Consider the following 15,850-nt stretch of genomic DNA (forward strand, 5'->3'; position numbering starts at 1 on the left):
CTTGAGTAAGCTATTGTAGTTTTTTAAAAAAGCACTGCACAAGTAGATTAATCAGCCATGCAGAGAGCATGTGTAATTTTCCCCAGGATCAGCGTGACTACTATGTTACGGCCATTGTTGCTGACCATCTCGCCCAGTTGGAGTTCATGGGGTGACAGCCAATGGGGTGTTTGCTGCTTGATGTACTTTCGCAATTGCTTGCCTGTGTGGCTACTTTCACCTAGGCCAGGGGTAGGCAACCTCTGGCTCCCAGCTGTTGTGAAACTACAATTCCCAGCATGCTCCATTCATTTCTATGAGAGTTCTTAGAAGAGCAGAGCAAGTATGCATACTGGGAGTTGTAGTTTCACAACAGCTGGGAGCCGGAGGTTGCCTACCCCTGACCTAGGCCAATCAGCTCCAACACCGCATGGAAACGCTGGACTTGATACATGTTATGAGGAGGAGGAGTGGGAGCGACACTGTGCCATGCTGCAGCTGGAGACAGTAGGGTGTCCATGAAAGAGAAGGTGAAAGAGGCGGATAAGTGTCTGGTGGGAGAGCCAGGCTGATACAATGGGGGGGGGGGGGGGGTGTGTGTGTGTCACAGAGCCCCCCTTACCAGTGGTTCACCGCCAATTATGTATACAGTTAAATGCTGTGGCAGGGCACAGGAGCCTGGAACTAATGTCAGGATTGAGTCTACCTGTTCCTCCAAAGGGAAGGACAAACAGGAGTCTCCCCCAGGCTTAGTGACAAACAACATGGAAAGGCACCAGAAACAACACAGACGTCATTTGATCCAAAAGGAAAACATGTCAAATCAAACCACATGTTGCCAATCTTACAGATCTCCTGCCACCTGTCGCTGGAATGTCCATATGTCTTGGTACGTCTGTGACATTCACTGTGCGGGCTCAGATTGGAAGACGGAGGAAACCGCCTTCCTCTGCCTAACCTCACAGATGCCGCGATCGCTGTTGAATGCTGCATCCGAGGGGTTAATTTTGGGGTATCGAAACTTCAATACAACCTACAGATTTTGGACTACTATTTTAGTTGTTTTCACTAAAATGTTATCCTCTGGGAAAGGGAAGGCATTCTGATTTCTCTGTACGGTGTAATTTTTTCATTAAATTTTGCTGGTAATAAAACAGCGTTATTGCTTTTGCTACACTGCAACAATACCAATACGTTACACTGGAAAAAAAGAGCAATTGCTCTCAGCAGCAGATGGCGCTATTGCCATAAAATTATTTTGCTACAGTGCAAAGTGTTTAGCATGGACAGTTATGATGCACTGAATAAAAAATATACACTAATTGCTCAGCAGTCAGCACTGCAGCATAATGCTAATTGTATTGGGAAAAAGCTGGAAATAGCCTGAGAAAATAGTTTTTGAGAAAAGCAGCTGTCTTTCTGTTGAAATGAGAGAATTTTTTTTTTTTTTTTTTTGCACGTGGCTGCTTTTGAGGTTCTTCAGCAGCTGCAGATATATTATAAGGCTGTAACTGCAGCTAGAAGGCACCTGGCTCACTCAGCCTCAGCTCCTCACTTCTCACTCCTCTTCCCTATTCTACACAATAATTCTTCTTTCTAGCCTTTCTCTGAACTATCCCCGACACTAGAATGGAAGTTTTATTGTAACGGTACACTGTCCCTAAGATCGTTTTCTGCCACAGACTGCTAAACCCATTCACCCTCATTCACAGCCCGACACAGAATGACATTCTGCTCATTCTACAAAGGCCTGCTGCAGCACTGATTGGCTCATCCGGGCTGTCTATCAGCCTGTGCGCCAATAAGACTAGCCCTTCCTCCACTTCCTCTCAGGGTCATGTGAGCATCCTTCTTCTTCCTCCCTCCCTCATGCTTTTTCCTGCCAACATGTGCAGTAAAATGATGCAGCAGGCCGTTTGGATTTGCCTAAAGTGAACCTGAAAAACTTCAGGTTTGGCTTGAGTAAGAATTTTTGGGAAGTTCGCAATTAACCCGGTTTGTTACAAATTGATTCGCTTGTCTCTACTTCTATTATTCTCAAACTTTGATATTTAGCTGATACATGATCAAAGTAAAATAAAATGCAAAATATAATTTTGACGTTTCAGTTATGGTTGTTTGAACTCCTGAACTTTCGAGTGGCGCTATCTACCACAGCATCATTTAACGTAGTCAGTAAGTAATTTCTACATCCTCCCTGTGGCAGCTTAGATTGGAGACTGTGAATTAAGTATGCTTCCCTTTTGAATGCTAATGCTTTACAATATAGGATTTGGTTCTTATTTCAAAGCCTGTGGTTGTCAAGGGATGTGGTAATGCCTTGTATGTGGGATGCGAGTTAAGGGATTTAAATGAATAAATGCTGGATAAAAACTCACAGTTTTTGTAGCATAAATATTCAGTATGGTGCGAGGACAATTCTTTTAAGTGTCATGCAGTAGATAATGAAGCTCTTGGGGTTATCTCCGTATACAAAGAAACTTACATAGAATAAACTTGTGGTTATTAGCTCAGAGCAGACACTCGGTGCAGCCCATGAAAAACCATACTGTATGCATCAGTCATTTAGAGAAGAAATATATATGGTATATTTGTTTAGTACTGTATGTAGAATCCTGTAGACCAATAATCTAACACTGTGCTTCGTCCAAGTTGCATGAATTGGGTTTTTGACATGAGTGGTCCCATCTGAGATATATATTTTTCATTATTATGCTATTTTACTTTATAATTCAGTCCCAGTCTCAAGGCTATACATTTTTTATGTCATCTCGTTTGGTCACATCATCGTAGTGAAATCTAAATTGTTATGGTTTTTTTATGCACCTTTTTAATAATGTAACCCAAACAATGACAGGAGATAAAACAATGCTACTCATGTTCTGCATATAAGAATTAGCATACTGAGGAACAGGATTTGTACATACAAAGTATTTTGCATTGGATGTCCAATTGCACCTAAGCCCAGCCCCTACAATGCTCTACATCCCACCTTGCTTTGCCCTAAAACTCAATTTCTTAGGGTTAAATGGAACTTTTCATTTATTTAATGTAATTGAATTAAAATAATTAGATGTAAGTCTGTAGAAAGGAAATATCTTTTTGTTTCTTTGTATGGTCAATCACTAGGTCTTTACCACAGCCTGCTGCAAGCCATGATAGTCATGGCTACTAGGGACCCAGGTTATGTCTGCAGAGTAAAGTGATAGAAACCAGGTATGAGTTCACAGAAGCAGATTAAACCAGGTGACCAAAAGAATGCAGACAGAATAATCTAACTGAAGTTAGTACCAGGAGGGCACAGATTTAGCCAAATCCGCAGACAAGAGGTTAATCAGTAGGACAAGCCAAGATCCAAACCTGGAGAGTTCTGACATGGCCAAATGAGTAGATGAGAGGTTAATCAGTGGTAATAGTTATGGTCAGTACACAGAGGGTTAAAAAGCAGGCCCTGAGTTCAGGCAAAAGAAGCACAAACAAGAGCCAGGACACTATACATAATCAGATGGGGATCTAAACCAGGCACTGACACTGCTCAGTACCAGGTTTAGCTCTCCGTCTACACCTCTGATTGGACACTGAGCCAAACCCCTGAATAGGTCGACGTCCGAAGTCAAAGCTTGGTTGATCGGCTGTACATCTGCATCATGTGCAACTTCTGATCTCCTGCAGCACCATCATACAGACCAGCGTGGCAACTGCTTTGTAGAGGGACAGACAGAATTGTGGTTAATATGCAAATGTAAGCTCCAGCTTACTAGTACCATTTTTGTACCAGACGTGTACAGTTGTACTCAGATTCCCGACTTTTTGTAATCCATAAGGTAAAAACCAGCACCGTTCTAAAAGCTATCACTATCCTTTATTTTTTAGTACAGCAAGCACATATAAATAATCATGGCACCCCGACTATAAACGCGTTTCGGACAAACTGCGTGTCCTTAATCATTACAAACAGTGAGCTAGTACTGCTGGTCTATTTAACTTGTGGCAACATGTAAAAGATGCACAAAGCAATATAATACATAGGGAAAATGAAAAGATAGCTTGCACACACAATGCGGTTACATTGCCTGTGTCAACATTAATTCTCAATACGATATTACAGACAACTAAGTCTGCAGAGCCATTGGAGGCTATAATAATTTGGGAGGTGTATAATTGTGGTTAACTAAGTTTATAATAATTGCAGTATAGCATTATATGGGCCTATACTGTACATCTGACTCAAATTTCACATAGAGACTCACAGATTTTATTTTCTCATAGATTCTATATAAATCTATGAGAAAGAAATTGTCATGTTTCATCACATGCTGTATAATGGATGTATTCTCATGGAGGCATCATATAGCTGCACAAATCATGTATACATGACCACTCCTTCTATAGTCTATGTCTGGTATTGCAGCACAGACCCTTTAAAAAATGGGACTGAGTTGCATTGCCAGCCACAGCCTTTGAGCGAAAATGACAATTTGGGGATGTCACGGATCAGCGGATGTGAACCCACTGTGCCACTGACTAGCAATACTCTGGAGGAGAGTAACTAAGCAACTACCCGGATTTCACTAGAGCCTCAGATGGTGAGGATAGGCTTGACCGTCGGAAATTGCCAGGGGCTACTCCAGAGCGTAAACTAGTCAGTGGCAGCTGATCCAGGCAGACCAGGAGGTACCTGCGAAGGTACCGACAGTACAGATGTGGTCAGACAGGCAGGGTCGTTACCAGGAGCAACAAGACATGAACCTGAGGAAGAGGCAGAGACGTAGTCAGAGACGTAGTCAGAACAAGCAATGGGTCAGGGCAGGCGGCACAGGAACAAGGTCAGACAATCCGGATCGGCAACGGGAGAGGCTATGCAAGCAGGCAGGGATCGGACAATAAACGAAGTCCAGGAACGAAGTATGAAGAGTGGTAAGCAAGCTCTTTAGCACAAGATTAGGACCTTGACTCTGAGGCGTCTGGGTAATGTTCTGAGCCACTTAAATACCTGCAGGAGAGCCAGGGTAGGTTAACGAGATCACGTGACATAACTTAGCCCCGCCCAGTGAGTGATGCGTACAGCAGCCGAGTACAAGCAGTGTCCAGGTAAAATCAAAGTTGTGGAGCGGAATCCACATAGGTAATACCAACCGCACAGGCAGAGTCCAGAGCTGCAACAGAGGCTGGAAGTAGAGATCACAGATGAGCACGGCACCCGGGACCACGGTGATGAGTGGGGGAAGGGCGCCACACACAGGTTGCTGTTACAGGGGAAAAACAACTCTGCACAATCTCAACATCTTTGAACTTAATGACCATAAGCAGATAGGAGTATGTTGTAGGACAGTAGAAGCACCTACAGAGCACAAAATGGTGTTATTCACTGTAAGTGCAATCTTCTGCCTTCTTTTCTATTAACTTATTGAACTCCACACACAATTTCATTTTAGTTATTCAGTACTTTGACTCTGTTCTCCAGAACAAAGGATTTTTTTCTAATCTAAATTGCATGCAATTCATTTTTTTTCTGCACACACATTTGTGAAGTCTATAAAAATCTGTATCTCCTATTTCCCTTGAGGTTTCAACAAACCTGTGTTACAAAATTGCTGAATTTCCCTATGGCAATACAGCCAATATTCTTCAAGTATTCTCAAAATGACATGGAAAAGAAGCATAATTTCATCCCTATATCACAAATTACTCATTACTTCTTTTTATTGATGTACAAGCGTATTTATGCCTGAAGAATGCAGAAAATGTGAGCTATTTTATATCATGTGATGCAGCACGTTTCAATCTACTCTAATATTCTTATGTTATTTAAAAAATTATATTTATTTAATAAGCTGCAGAGTCGTCCCTTTGGCACATTTACTCCAACTAGATTTTTTACATTCATGAATGGCATGTGACAGTTGTCACTATAATGGACAATAGTATTTTTTTTGATACTATAACTAAATGTTTCCTTGCTTTATAATTAAAAAATATATAGGGCAAAATCTGGAGCTGAAAGAACCTATAGTAACGTTTTCTAAAGTAAAATGGAGCCCTAAAAACCCCATACACATTAGTTCGACCCACAGTCTATTGTGTTTGGGGAGCTCACAACTCTACCCAACAGATGATGTTGAGAGAGAGAAGGATCAGGTGAAGTGATTTTGCTCGATCCTTTTGTTATCCCTGGAGATGAATCAATCTCAGAAGTGTCTGGCAGCGGCTTTCTTCTCTCTTCCCAAGGACAATGCTTACTTGCTCGTTTAAATCAAACATGTATGTGTGTGGGGTAGTCGGGAGAGATAGCTATTAGCAGAATAACTATGTATAGCCTGCTGTATTAAACATCAGAAAGTCAACCAGCCCACTTAGTCAAGGAAAGAGGGGAACTGGTGCTTCCTACATCTTGTTCTAAACATCATACTTACAATGTATTTACTGAACACCAGACAAAAGGAATACATACATTGTAAATATCCCCCATACTTTTCTAAATCGTCCCCTCACCCTCATTACACAAATAAACTGGCTGCCTGAAGCCACCACTAGGGGGAGCTCAGTACAAAGGAATTTATTCAGTTACCATTAAACTGAATAGAAGCTGTAAAATATCTTTGCACTGAGCTTCTATAGTGACAGTTGCAGAAAAATGTGGTGGTCCAAGTCAGTAACAGAAGTTCAGGGTGAGACCCCATGTCACCTCGGGCCTCATAAGTCATGTGGTTTTCCTCCATGGTTAAGTAATCCACTGCCATTAACCAGTCTGAAACTATTATGATACAGTAACTTCTAATGAGATTCTGTGGAATGCATGACTCCTTGTAGTTCAGGCTTCCACCTTGAGAGTCTTGAGAAAGAAGAAATGCTGAAACCAGCTAGCACATGCTGAAATTAATGTGGCTTTTATTGTTTTAATGCCTGAAGTGCCCATTGTGGGATTTTTATGTGAGTAGAATAAACCTAATTTTTAACCACTTTTAATCAAAGTTGCAAAGTTTTCTGTATTTAATATCCTGCAGTTTTAGGCTAGAAAAGAATCTGTGCATAGTGACAGTTTGAACCCGGGTGTATAGCTTGGTGCACACTGGTGGAGGTAACCAAGTTCAAAGAAACGCTATCTATAACATGATTTGTTCCAGGAGGAGGACAGTATACTATGGAGAAATATACACCAAAGAGGTAGTGGAAAGGGTGGTAAGAAGGACATCTAATGTCAAGAACAGTGTGAAAAGGAATTCTTACCAGTTTGCTATTATTAATTACGCTTTGTTTTTTATTTCGCTGGCCAATAATAATCTGAGGACTAAAAATGGCTTCTTCTAGACACATTAGGTAGACATTCTGAGAAGGAGGAGAAGATCAGGTGGTGACAGAAGAAGTATTCAACAACAATATGTAGACACTTAAAGGGGTTATCCAACCCCTATAATGCCCCCCAAAATGCCTGGGCCCCTCACACTGGTTATACTTACTCCACTCTTTATATATATAAGAGACTAGCAGAAGGACCCGGCTTTGCACGGGTATATTTCATCTATTTCATTTAAAGTTTATATGTTTCGTTAAAAGATATCAACAGTTTGCCCATACCAGTGACCTCTACAGCACCTGCCCCTTTAACAATGACCTCCACAGTGGCCGTGCCTTTAACATTGACCTCCACAGTGGCCGCCCCTTTAACATTGACCTCCACAGTGCCCGCCCCTTTAACAAAGACCTTTAACGGTGCCCGCCCCTTTAACAATGCCTTCCCCTTTAACAGTGACCTCCACAGTGCCCGCCGCTTTAACCGTGGCCGTCTTTTTAGCATTGACCACCCCTTTAACAGTGACCTTCATAGTGGCCGCCCCTTTAACAGAGACCTCCACAGTGTCCGCCCCTTTAAAAGTGACTTTCACAGTGGCCGCCCCTTTAACAGTGACCGCCCCTTTAACAGTGACTTTCACAGTGGCCGCCCCTTTAACAGTGACCGCCCCTTTAACAGTGACTTTCACAGTGACTGCCCCTTTAACAGTGACCTCCACAGTGCCCGGCCCTTTAACAGTGACCTCCACAGTGCCCGCCCCTTTAACATTGACCACCCCTTTAACAGTGATCTTCATAGTGGCTTCCCCTTTAGCAGTAAACTCCACTGTGCCTGCCCCTTTTACAGTGCATGCCCCTTTAACAGTAACCTCCACAGTGCCTGCCCCTTTAACAGTGATCTACATGGTGGCCGCTTCTTTAACAGTGATCTAAACAGTGGCCGCCCCTTTAACAGTGCCCCTTAACAGTGACCTCCACAGTGCCTGCCCCTTTAACAGTGACTGACACAGTGCCCGCCCCCTTAACAGTGACCTCCACAGTGCCTCCCCTTTAACAGTGACCTCCACAGTGCCTCCCCTTTAACAGTGACCTCCACAGTGGACGCCCCTTTAACAGTGACCTTTACAGTGGCCACCCCTTTAACAGTGGCCGCCCCTTTAACAGTGACTTTCACAGTGGCCGCCCCTTTAACGGTGACATCCCCTTCAACAGCGACCACCCCTTTAACTATGACCTATTGGCTGATAAGGGACATGTGACTGTGTGTACAGTCTATTTATGGGTATGTTGTTTTGAAAACCTGGATAAATTAAATATGAACTTAAATTGACAGACCCACCTCATATGACTGAATATTTAAGGACCTGCAAACTGCTAAAACCTGTGATCAGTTGTTATGGCAACCTGGAGTAGGACCTGCGAGCTTCTATTGGCAAATAAGGGACATGTGACCGTGTAAATGGCAGTTTGGATTTAAGTGAAAGGCTTGCTGGCTTCTATTGGCTAATGCAGGTAGTTTTTTGGGAATATCTCAGGAACGGTAAGTCCTAGATAGCTGAGAGATCTCCCCAGACACCTGATGTACATGTGTGCCAAATTTGACGAAGATCGGTCCAGTCGTTTGGTCACACATAAAGAACGTCTAGATAGACAGACAGAAACTCATTTTTCCTTTTTAGGAGGGCATTTTTAGACATTTGGATTCCAGACTTCTTCTCACGCTTTAGGGCCCCTAAAATTCCAGGGCAGTATAAATACCCCACTAAGACCCCATTTTGGAAAGAAGACACCCAAGGTATTCCATGAGGGGCATGGCGAGTTCATAGAAGATTATTTTTTTTGGGCACAAGTTAGCGGAAATTTTATTATTTTTTTTCTCTCACAAAGTCTCCCTTTCCGCTAACTTGGGACAAAAAGTTCAATCTTTCATGGACTCAATATGCCCCTCAGCGAATACCTTGGGGTGTCTTCTTTCCAAAATGGGGTCAATTGTGGGGTGTTTGTACTGCCCTGGCATTTGAGGGTCTCCGCAATCATTACATGTATGGCCAGCATTAGGAGTTTCTGCTATTCTCCTTATATTGAGCATACGGGTAATGAGATATTTTTTTTTTTCGTTCAGCCTCTGGGCTGAAAGAAAAAATGAACGGCACAGATTTCTTCATTCGCATCGATCAATGTGGATGAAAAAATCTCTGCCAAAAAAAAAAAAGGCGGGGAAAGGCGTCTGCTAGGACATAGGAGCTCCGCCCAACATCCAAACCCACTCAGCTCGTATGCCCTGGCAAACCCGATTTCTCCATTCACATCAATCAATGTGGATGAATAAATCATTGCCGGGATTTATTTTTATTTTTTTATATATACAAAGTGTTTGCCAAAGCATATGAACACCGCCCCTCAGCTCATAAGCCTCGGCAAACGTATCTTTTTTACTGCAGAGGAGAAATCTCGTCTTGCTGCGCCGCATACACCGACTTTTGTGTAATCTGACAGCAGCTCAATGCTACTGTCAGAATCCACATCAGGGCTGCAGCTGGTTCATCGGTTAGTCCACCTAGAAGGTGAAAAAACAAAACAAAAAACAGGCCGCAACGCAATAAATTTATTAACATTATATAACATTTGAACAGAACATTCACTTTTGTAAACTTTATTGAACTTTTGGAACAGAACATTAACTTTTTTGCTTACCAGTGATTTTTTTTTTTTTGTTTTGCTTTTTTTACCTTTATAGGACAAACCTCTCCTTCCCCATGGGACAATGTGCAAAGCGCAAATCGCCCAGAGATGTGGCGAAGTACATTATGCACTTTGTCCCAGGTGAAAGGAGAGGTTCCACCTAGAAGGTGAAAAAACAAAACAAAAAACAGGCCGCAACGCAATAAATTTATTAACATTAACATTATATAACATTTGAACAGAACATTCACTTTTGTAAACTTTATTGAACTTTTGGAACAGAACATTAACTTTTTTGCTTACCGGTGATTTTTTTTTTTTGTTTTGCTTTTTTTACCTTTATAGGACAAACCTCTCCTTCCCCATGGGACAATGTGCAAAGCGCAAATCGCCCAGAGATGTGGCGAAGTACATTATGCACTTTGTCCCAGGTGAAAGGAGAGGTTCCACCTAGAAGGTGAAAAAACAAAACAAAAAACAGGCCGCAACGCAATAAATTTATTAACATTAACATTATATAACATTTGAACAGAACATTCACTTTTGTCAACTTTATTGAACTTTTGGAACAGAACATTAACTTTTTTGCTTACCGGTGATTTTTTTTTTTGTTTTGCATTTTTTTACCTTTATAGGAAACCTTTCCTTCCCCATGGGACAATGTGCAAAGCGCAAATCGCCCAGAGATGTGGCGAAGTACATTATGCATTTTGTCCCAGGGGAAAGGAGAGGTTTGCAGCTTCTGTCAGAATGCACATCAGTGCTGCAGCTGGTTCATCGGTTGTCCCAGGTGAAAGGAGAGGTTTGTAGCAGCTGTGAGTGAAAGAGCCCTAAGAGCCCTGTGTGCCTGTCCTGTGTGACGCAATCCCTATACTAATAGTGTACCTGTGTGTGGTACTTCCGGAAACACTCCCCTAAGCATAGGGCAGGGTGGTAACGGCAGTCAGGACAGAAATAGCGGGTGTCATGCCTTATTCCACTCCTGCTACAGACACAACATTTTTTTCGGGGTGGCTCTTGGGTTGAGTTACCAGCAACGACATTGGGGAAATGTCGCTCGTGTAGACGGCTCACTGCACTGGTGGTTGGGGCCACGGAACCTCCTGGATACAGGAGGTTCTCGATGATCTCTTCCTGAAATTTGAGGAAGGAGCTTGTTCTCCCAGCCTTACTGTAGAGAACAAAACTATTATACAGTGCCAATTGAATTAAATATACAGACACCTTCTTATACTAGCATCTGGTCCTGCGGGAAAGTAAATAAGGAGCCAACATCTGGTCATTGAAGTCCACCCCTCCCATGAGCAAATTATAGTCGTGGACAGAGAGGGGCTTTTCAATGACACTGATTGCTCATTCAATTTGTATTGTCGTGTCTGCGTGAATGGAGGAGAGCATGTAAACGTCATGCTTGTCTCTCCATTTTACCACGAGCAGTTCTTCGTTACACAAGGCAGCGCTCTCCCCCCTTGCAAGACGGGTGGTAACAAGCCGTTGGGGGAAGCCCTGGCGACTAGGTCGCGCAGTGCCACAGCAGCCAATCTGTTCTAGGAACAAATGCCTGAAGAGGGGCACACTTGTGTACAAAAATTCTCCACATAAAGATGGTACACCTTGCCAAATAAGGGTGACACCAAGTCCCAGACTGTCTTCCCACTGCTCCCCAGGTAGTCAGGGCAACCGACCTGCTCCAGGGTCTGATCTTTACCCTCATAGACTCGAAATTTGTGCGTATAGCCTGTGGCCCTTTCACAGAGCTTATACAATTTGACCCCATACCAGGCGCGCTTGCTTGGGATGTATTGTTTGAAGCCAAGGTGCCCGGTAAAATGTATAAGGGACTCGTCTATGCATATGTTTTGCTCAGGGGTATACAAATCTGCAAATTTGGTGTTAAAGTGTTCTATAAGGGGCCGAATTTTGTGGAGCCAGTCAAAAGCTGGGTGGCCTCTGGGACGAGAGGTGCTGTTGTCACTAAAGTGCAGGAAATGCAGGATGGTCTCAAATCGTGTCCTGGACATGGCAGCAGAGAACATGGGCATGTGATGAATTGGGTTTGTGGAGCAATATGACCGCAATTCATGCTTTTTTGTTAGGCTCATGTTGAGGAGAAGGCCCAGAAAAGTTTTAAATTCGGAAACTTGGACGTGTTTCCACCAGAAAGACTGGGCATAAAAGCTTCCCGGGTTGGCGGCTATAAATTGAGTGGCATACCGGTTTGTTTCTGCCACGACTAAGTCCAAGAGCTCCGCAGTCAAGAACAGCTCAAAAACCCCCAATGCCGATCTGATCTGAGCTGTTTCAGCCCGAACTCCAGACTGGGCGGTGAAAGGGGGAACTACTGGTGCGGCTGAAGTTGGGGGCTGCCAATCAGGGTTTGCCAGCACCTCAGGGACTCTAGGGGCTCTACCGGTCTGTGAGGTGGCTGCGACGGGGGAACTAATGCACGTGCCATCGTATCAGCTTCAACTGCCCTTCTGGTGCTCGCCACTTCACCATGTTGTACGGCAGTGCTGGTACTAGGTCCAGGATGGGCTGCGCTGCTGGTGTATGCCTCACCATGTAATCCGACAGCGCCAGCCCCACTCTGCTGCCCTTGAAGTGGATCCTGCGCAACCTGTGGTCTAGCAACACAGGCCGGGTACGCCTGGTGGTATCAGGGACCTTAACCTCATCATCCGAACTTTGGGTCAGACTGCCACTGCTTTCTACAGGTTCGTATTCTGACCCGCTGGAGTCGTCTGATGAGGGTTCCCATTCTTCATCCGACTGGGTCAGAAGCCTGTAGGCCTCTTCAGAAGAATACCACTTACTTGCCATTTGGTCAACTAAATTTAGGGGATATTCCCTGAGACTACCCAAGAAAAAAAAGCAAGCCTGTCTTACAAATGGGAGGCTAGCGAAGTACCAGAAGCCGCTGCGATTGATAAAAAATATCAAAACTGATTTTTTTATCGCCGCAGCGCTTGTAAAGTGATTGTGCAGTGATAAAAAAATAAAATAAAATGTTGTCACTGCGGCGGGGCGGGCGTGGGTGAACGCACGTGTGGGCGACTGATTAGGCCTGATCGGGCAAACAATGCATTTTGGGTGGAGGGCGAACTAAGGTGACACTAATACTATTATAGATCTGACTTTGATCAGTTCTGATCACTTACAGATACTATAAAAGTACCAATGCTCATTAGCGATACACTAATCAGCGAATCAGTGACTGCGGTGCGGTGGGCTGGGCGCTAACCGACGCTAACTACCTAACAAAGGGGCCTAAACTAACCTAAAACCTAACCGTCAATACTAGTGAAAAAAAAAAGTGACAGTTTACACTGATCACTTTTTTCCCTTTCACTATTGATTGACAGGGGTGATCAAGGGGTTAATTGGGGTGATGGGGGGGGGGGTGATCTGGGGCTAAGTGTGTAGTGTTTGGTGTACTCACAGTGATGTGTGCTCCTCTGCTGGGACCAACCAACGAAAAGGACCAGCAGAGGAGCACAGAAGCCATTTAACACCTTATATTTATAAATATAAAGTGTTAACTGGCTTGTGATTTGTTTTTTTTTAAAAGTCACCAGCCTGCCAGAGATGATCATTGGCTGGCAGGCTGGTGACGAACTTCTCCTGTAACGATTCCCGGCCCGCACTGTGTTTCGGGCACTCTGCCCGAAATCTCGCATCTCGCGAGAGGACGCATCGGCGCATCCAGGAGGAATAATAGGGCCGCCACCAGGACGCACTCCTGCATACGGCGGTCCTGAGGCAGTTAACATTGACCACCCCTTTAACAGTGACCTTCATAGTGGCTGCCCCTTTAACAGTGACCTTCACAGTGCCGTCCCTTTAACAGTGACTTCCACAGTTCCTGCTTCTTTAACAGTGACCTCCACAGTGCCCGCCCCTTTAACAGTGACCACCCCTTTAACAGTGACCTTCATAGTGGCTGCCCCTTTAACAGTGACCTCCATAGTACCCATCCCTTTAACAGTGACTACCACAGTGCATGGGTATATATTCCTACCTCTCAGTTGGAGTTCCTGAGAGTATGTGATGGGGTGAGTTCCATACCTGTTCACATGGTGAGAGTATGTGATGGGGTCGGATCCACACCTGTTCACATGGTGCAGTACTGCATGGCGGCCGTTTTTGCATTGGTTCCGTTCTGGTGGGTTGGTGGGCCCAGTGCCATAGTGGCTTTGTCATACATTGGGGGCGCTGTTTAACTGCTGGGTCCCACTGCCTGCTGGGGTGGTGCTGCGGCTTCGGCGGTCACCGTGCAGTGCTGCGCCAAATCTAGAATAGGGTCCCATTCAAAGAGACAACCTTGTTGCAGTGAGTGTGCCTATGCTTTTTGATCAAATTGTATACTAATGCCTCATGGCTAGCATGCAGCATAGAGGTAGGTATACAATAAATTACGCTAAGAAGTGATGTTTATTATGCTGAGAAGCAGTTAGATAGAAGCATAGTATTGAGGATGTGCGATCCAGTTCTGTTTCTTGTATTCATACAGTGACTTCCACAGTGCCTGCCCCTTTAACAGTGACTTCTGCAGTGCCCGCCCCTTTAACAATGACTTCCACAGTACCCACCCCTTTAACAGTGACTTCTGCAGTGCCCGCCCCTTTAACAGTGACCTCCACAGTGCCCGCCCCTTTAACAGTGACCTCCGCAGTGCCTGCCCCTTTAACAGTGACCCCTACAGTGCCTGCCCCTTTAACAGTAACCTCCACAGTGTCTGCCTCTTTAAGAGTGACCTCTACAGTGCCCACCCCTTTAACAGTGACCTTCACAAAGCCTGCCCCTTTTACAATGTCATCCACAGTGCCCGCCCCTTTAACATTGACCACCCCTTTAACAGTGACCTTCATAGTGACCTTCAAAAGGGGTTTTGCAGTTTGTTTAAACTGCAGAAAAATGGCTGGGTTGTTATGGAAAAATGGAGTAAAACTTTGTGTATGTGGAGACTAAGGGCCTGCGAGCTTCTATTGGCTGATAAGAGACATGTCACCATGTGTATGGCAGTTTGGATATGAAGAAAAATACTTGCAGGCTTGTATAGGCTAATGCAGGTAATCTACATATGTACCAAATTTGGTGAAGATCAGTATAATTGTTTTTTTTGGCGCATAAAGAACAGACAGATGTCCAGACAGATAGAAACTCATTTTTATATATTTATACAGTGCTGCCCATAATTATTAATACCCCTGGCAAATTTTGACTTAAAGGGACACTGACAGGCCCAATAAGCATAATTAGCTATATATATATGCATGCACAGGTCTTCTAATGTGTATTAAAAACATATAAGTATAACCCCTGTCCACCTTATGAATACAGTAAACTCATGTTTTATAACCTGAAGTAATCGCTTTTCTTTCTGCCCAAGGGGTGGCGTTTCAGCTCCACTTGCGCCCAGCCAGCTGCCCCCCAACCGACGTTTTGAAGCGCCACCCAGCTCATCAATATTCACTTCGCTGGGCGGGTTCTGCTGTCCCCGACCTTCCGAGATCCGGCGCATGCCCAATAGAAAGCTATGGGCATCGGACTCACTTTCAGCTTCTGTGCATGCGCCCGGCACCCATAGCTTTCTATTGGGCATGCGCCGGATCTCGAAAGGTCGGGGACAGCAGAAGCCGCCCAGCGAAGTGAATATTGATGAGCTGGGTGGCGCTTCAAAAGGGCGGTTGGTGGGCGGCTGGCTGGGCGCAAGTGGAGCTGGAACGCCGCCCCTTGGGCCGAAAGAAAAGCGATTACTTCAGGTTATAAAACATGAGTTTACTGTATTCATAAGGTGGACAGGGGTTATACTTATATGTTTTTAATGCACATTAGAAGACCTGTGCATGTATATATATAGCTAATTATGGTTTCATAAGGTTTGCTAATTTTTGTTTCA

Source organism: Bufo gargarizans, chromosome 5 (assembly GCF_014858855.1).
Source record: "Bufo gargarizans isolate SCDJY-AF-19 chromosome 5, ASM1485885v1, whole genome shotgun sequence".
Taxonomy (NCBI): Eukaryota; Metazoa; Chordata; class Amphibia; order Anura; family Bufonidae; genus Bufo; species Bufo gargarizans.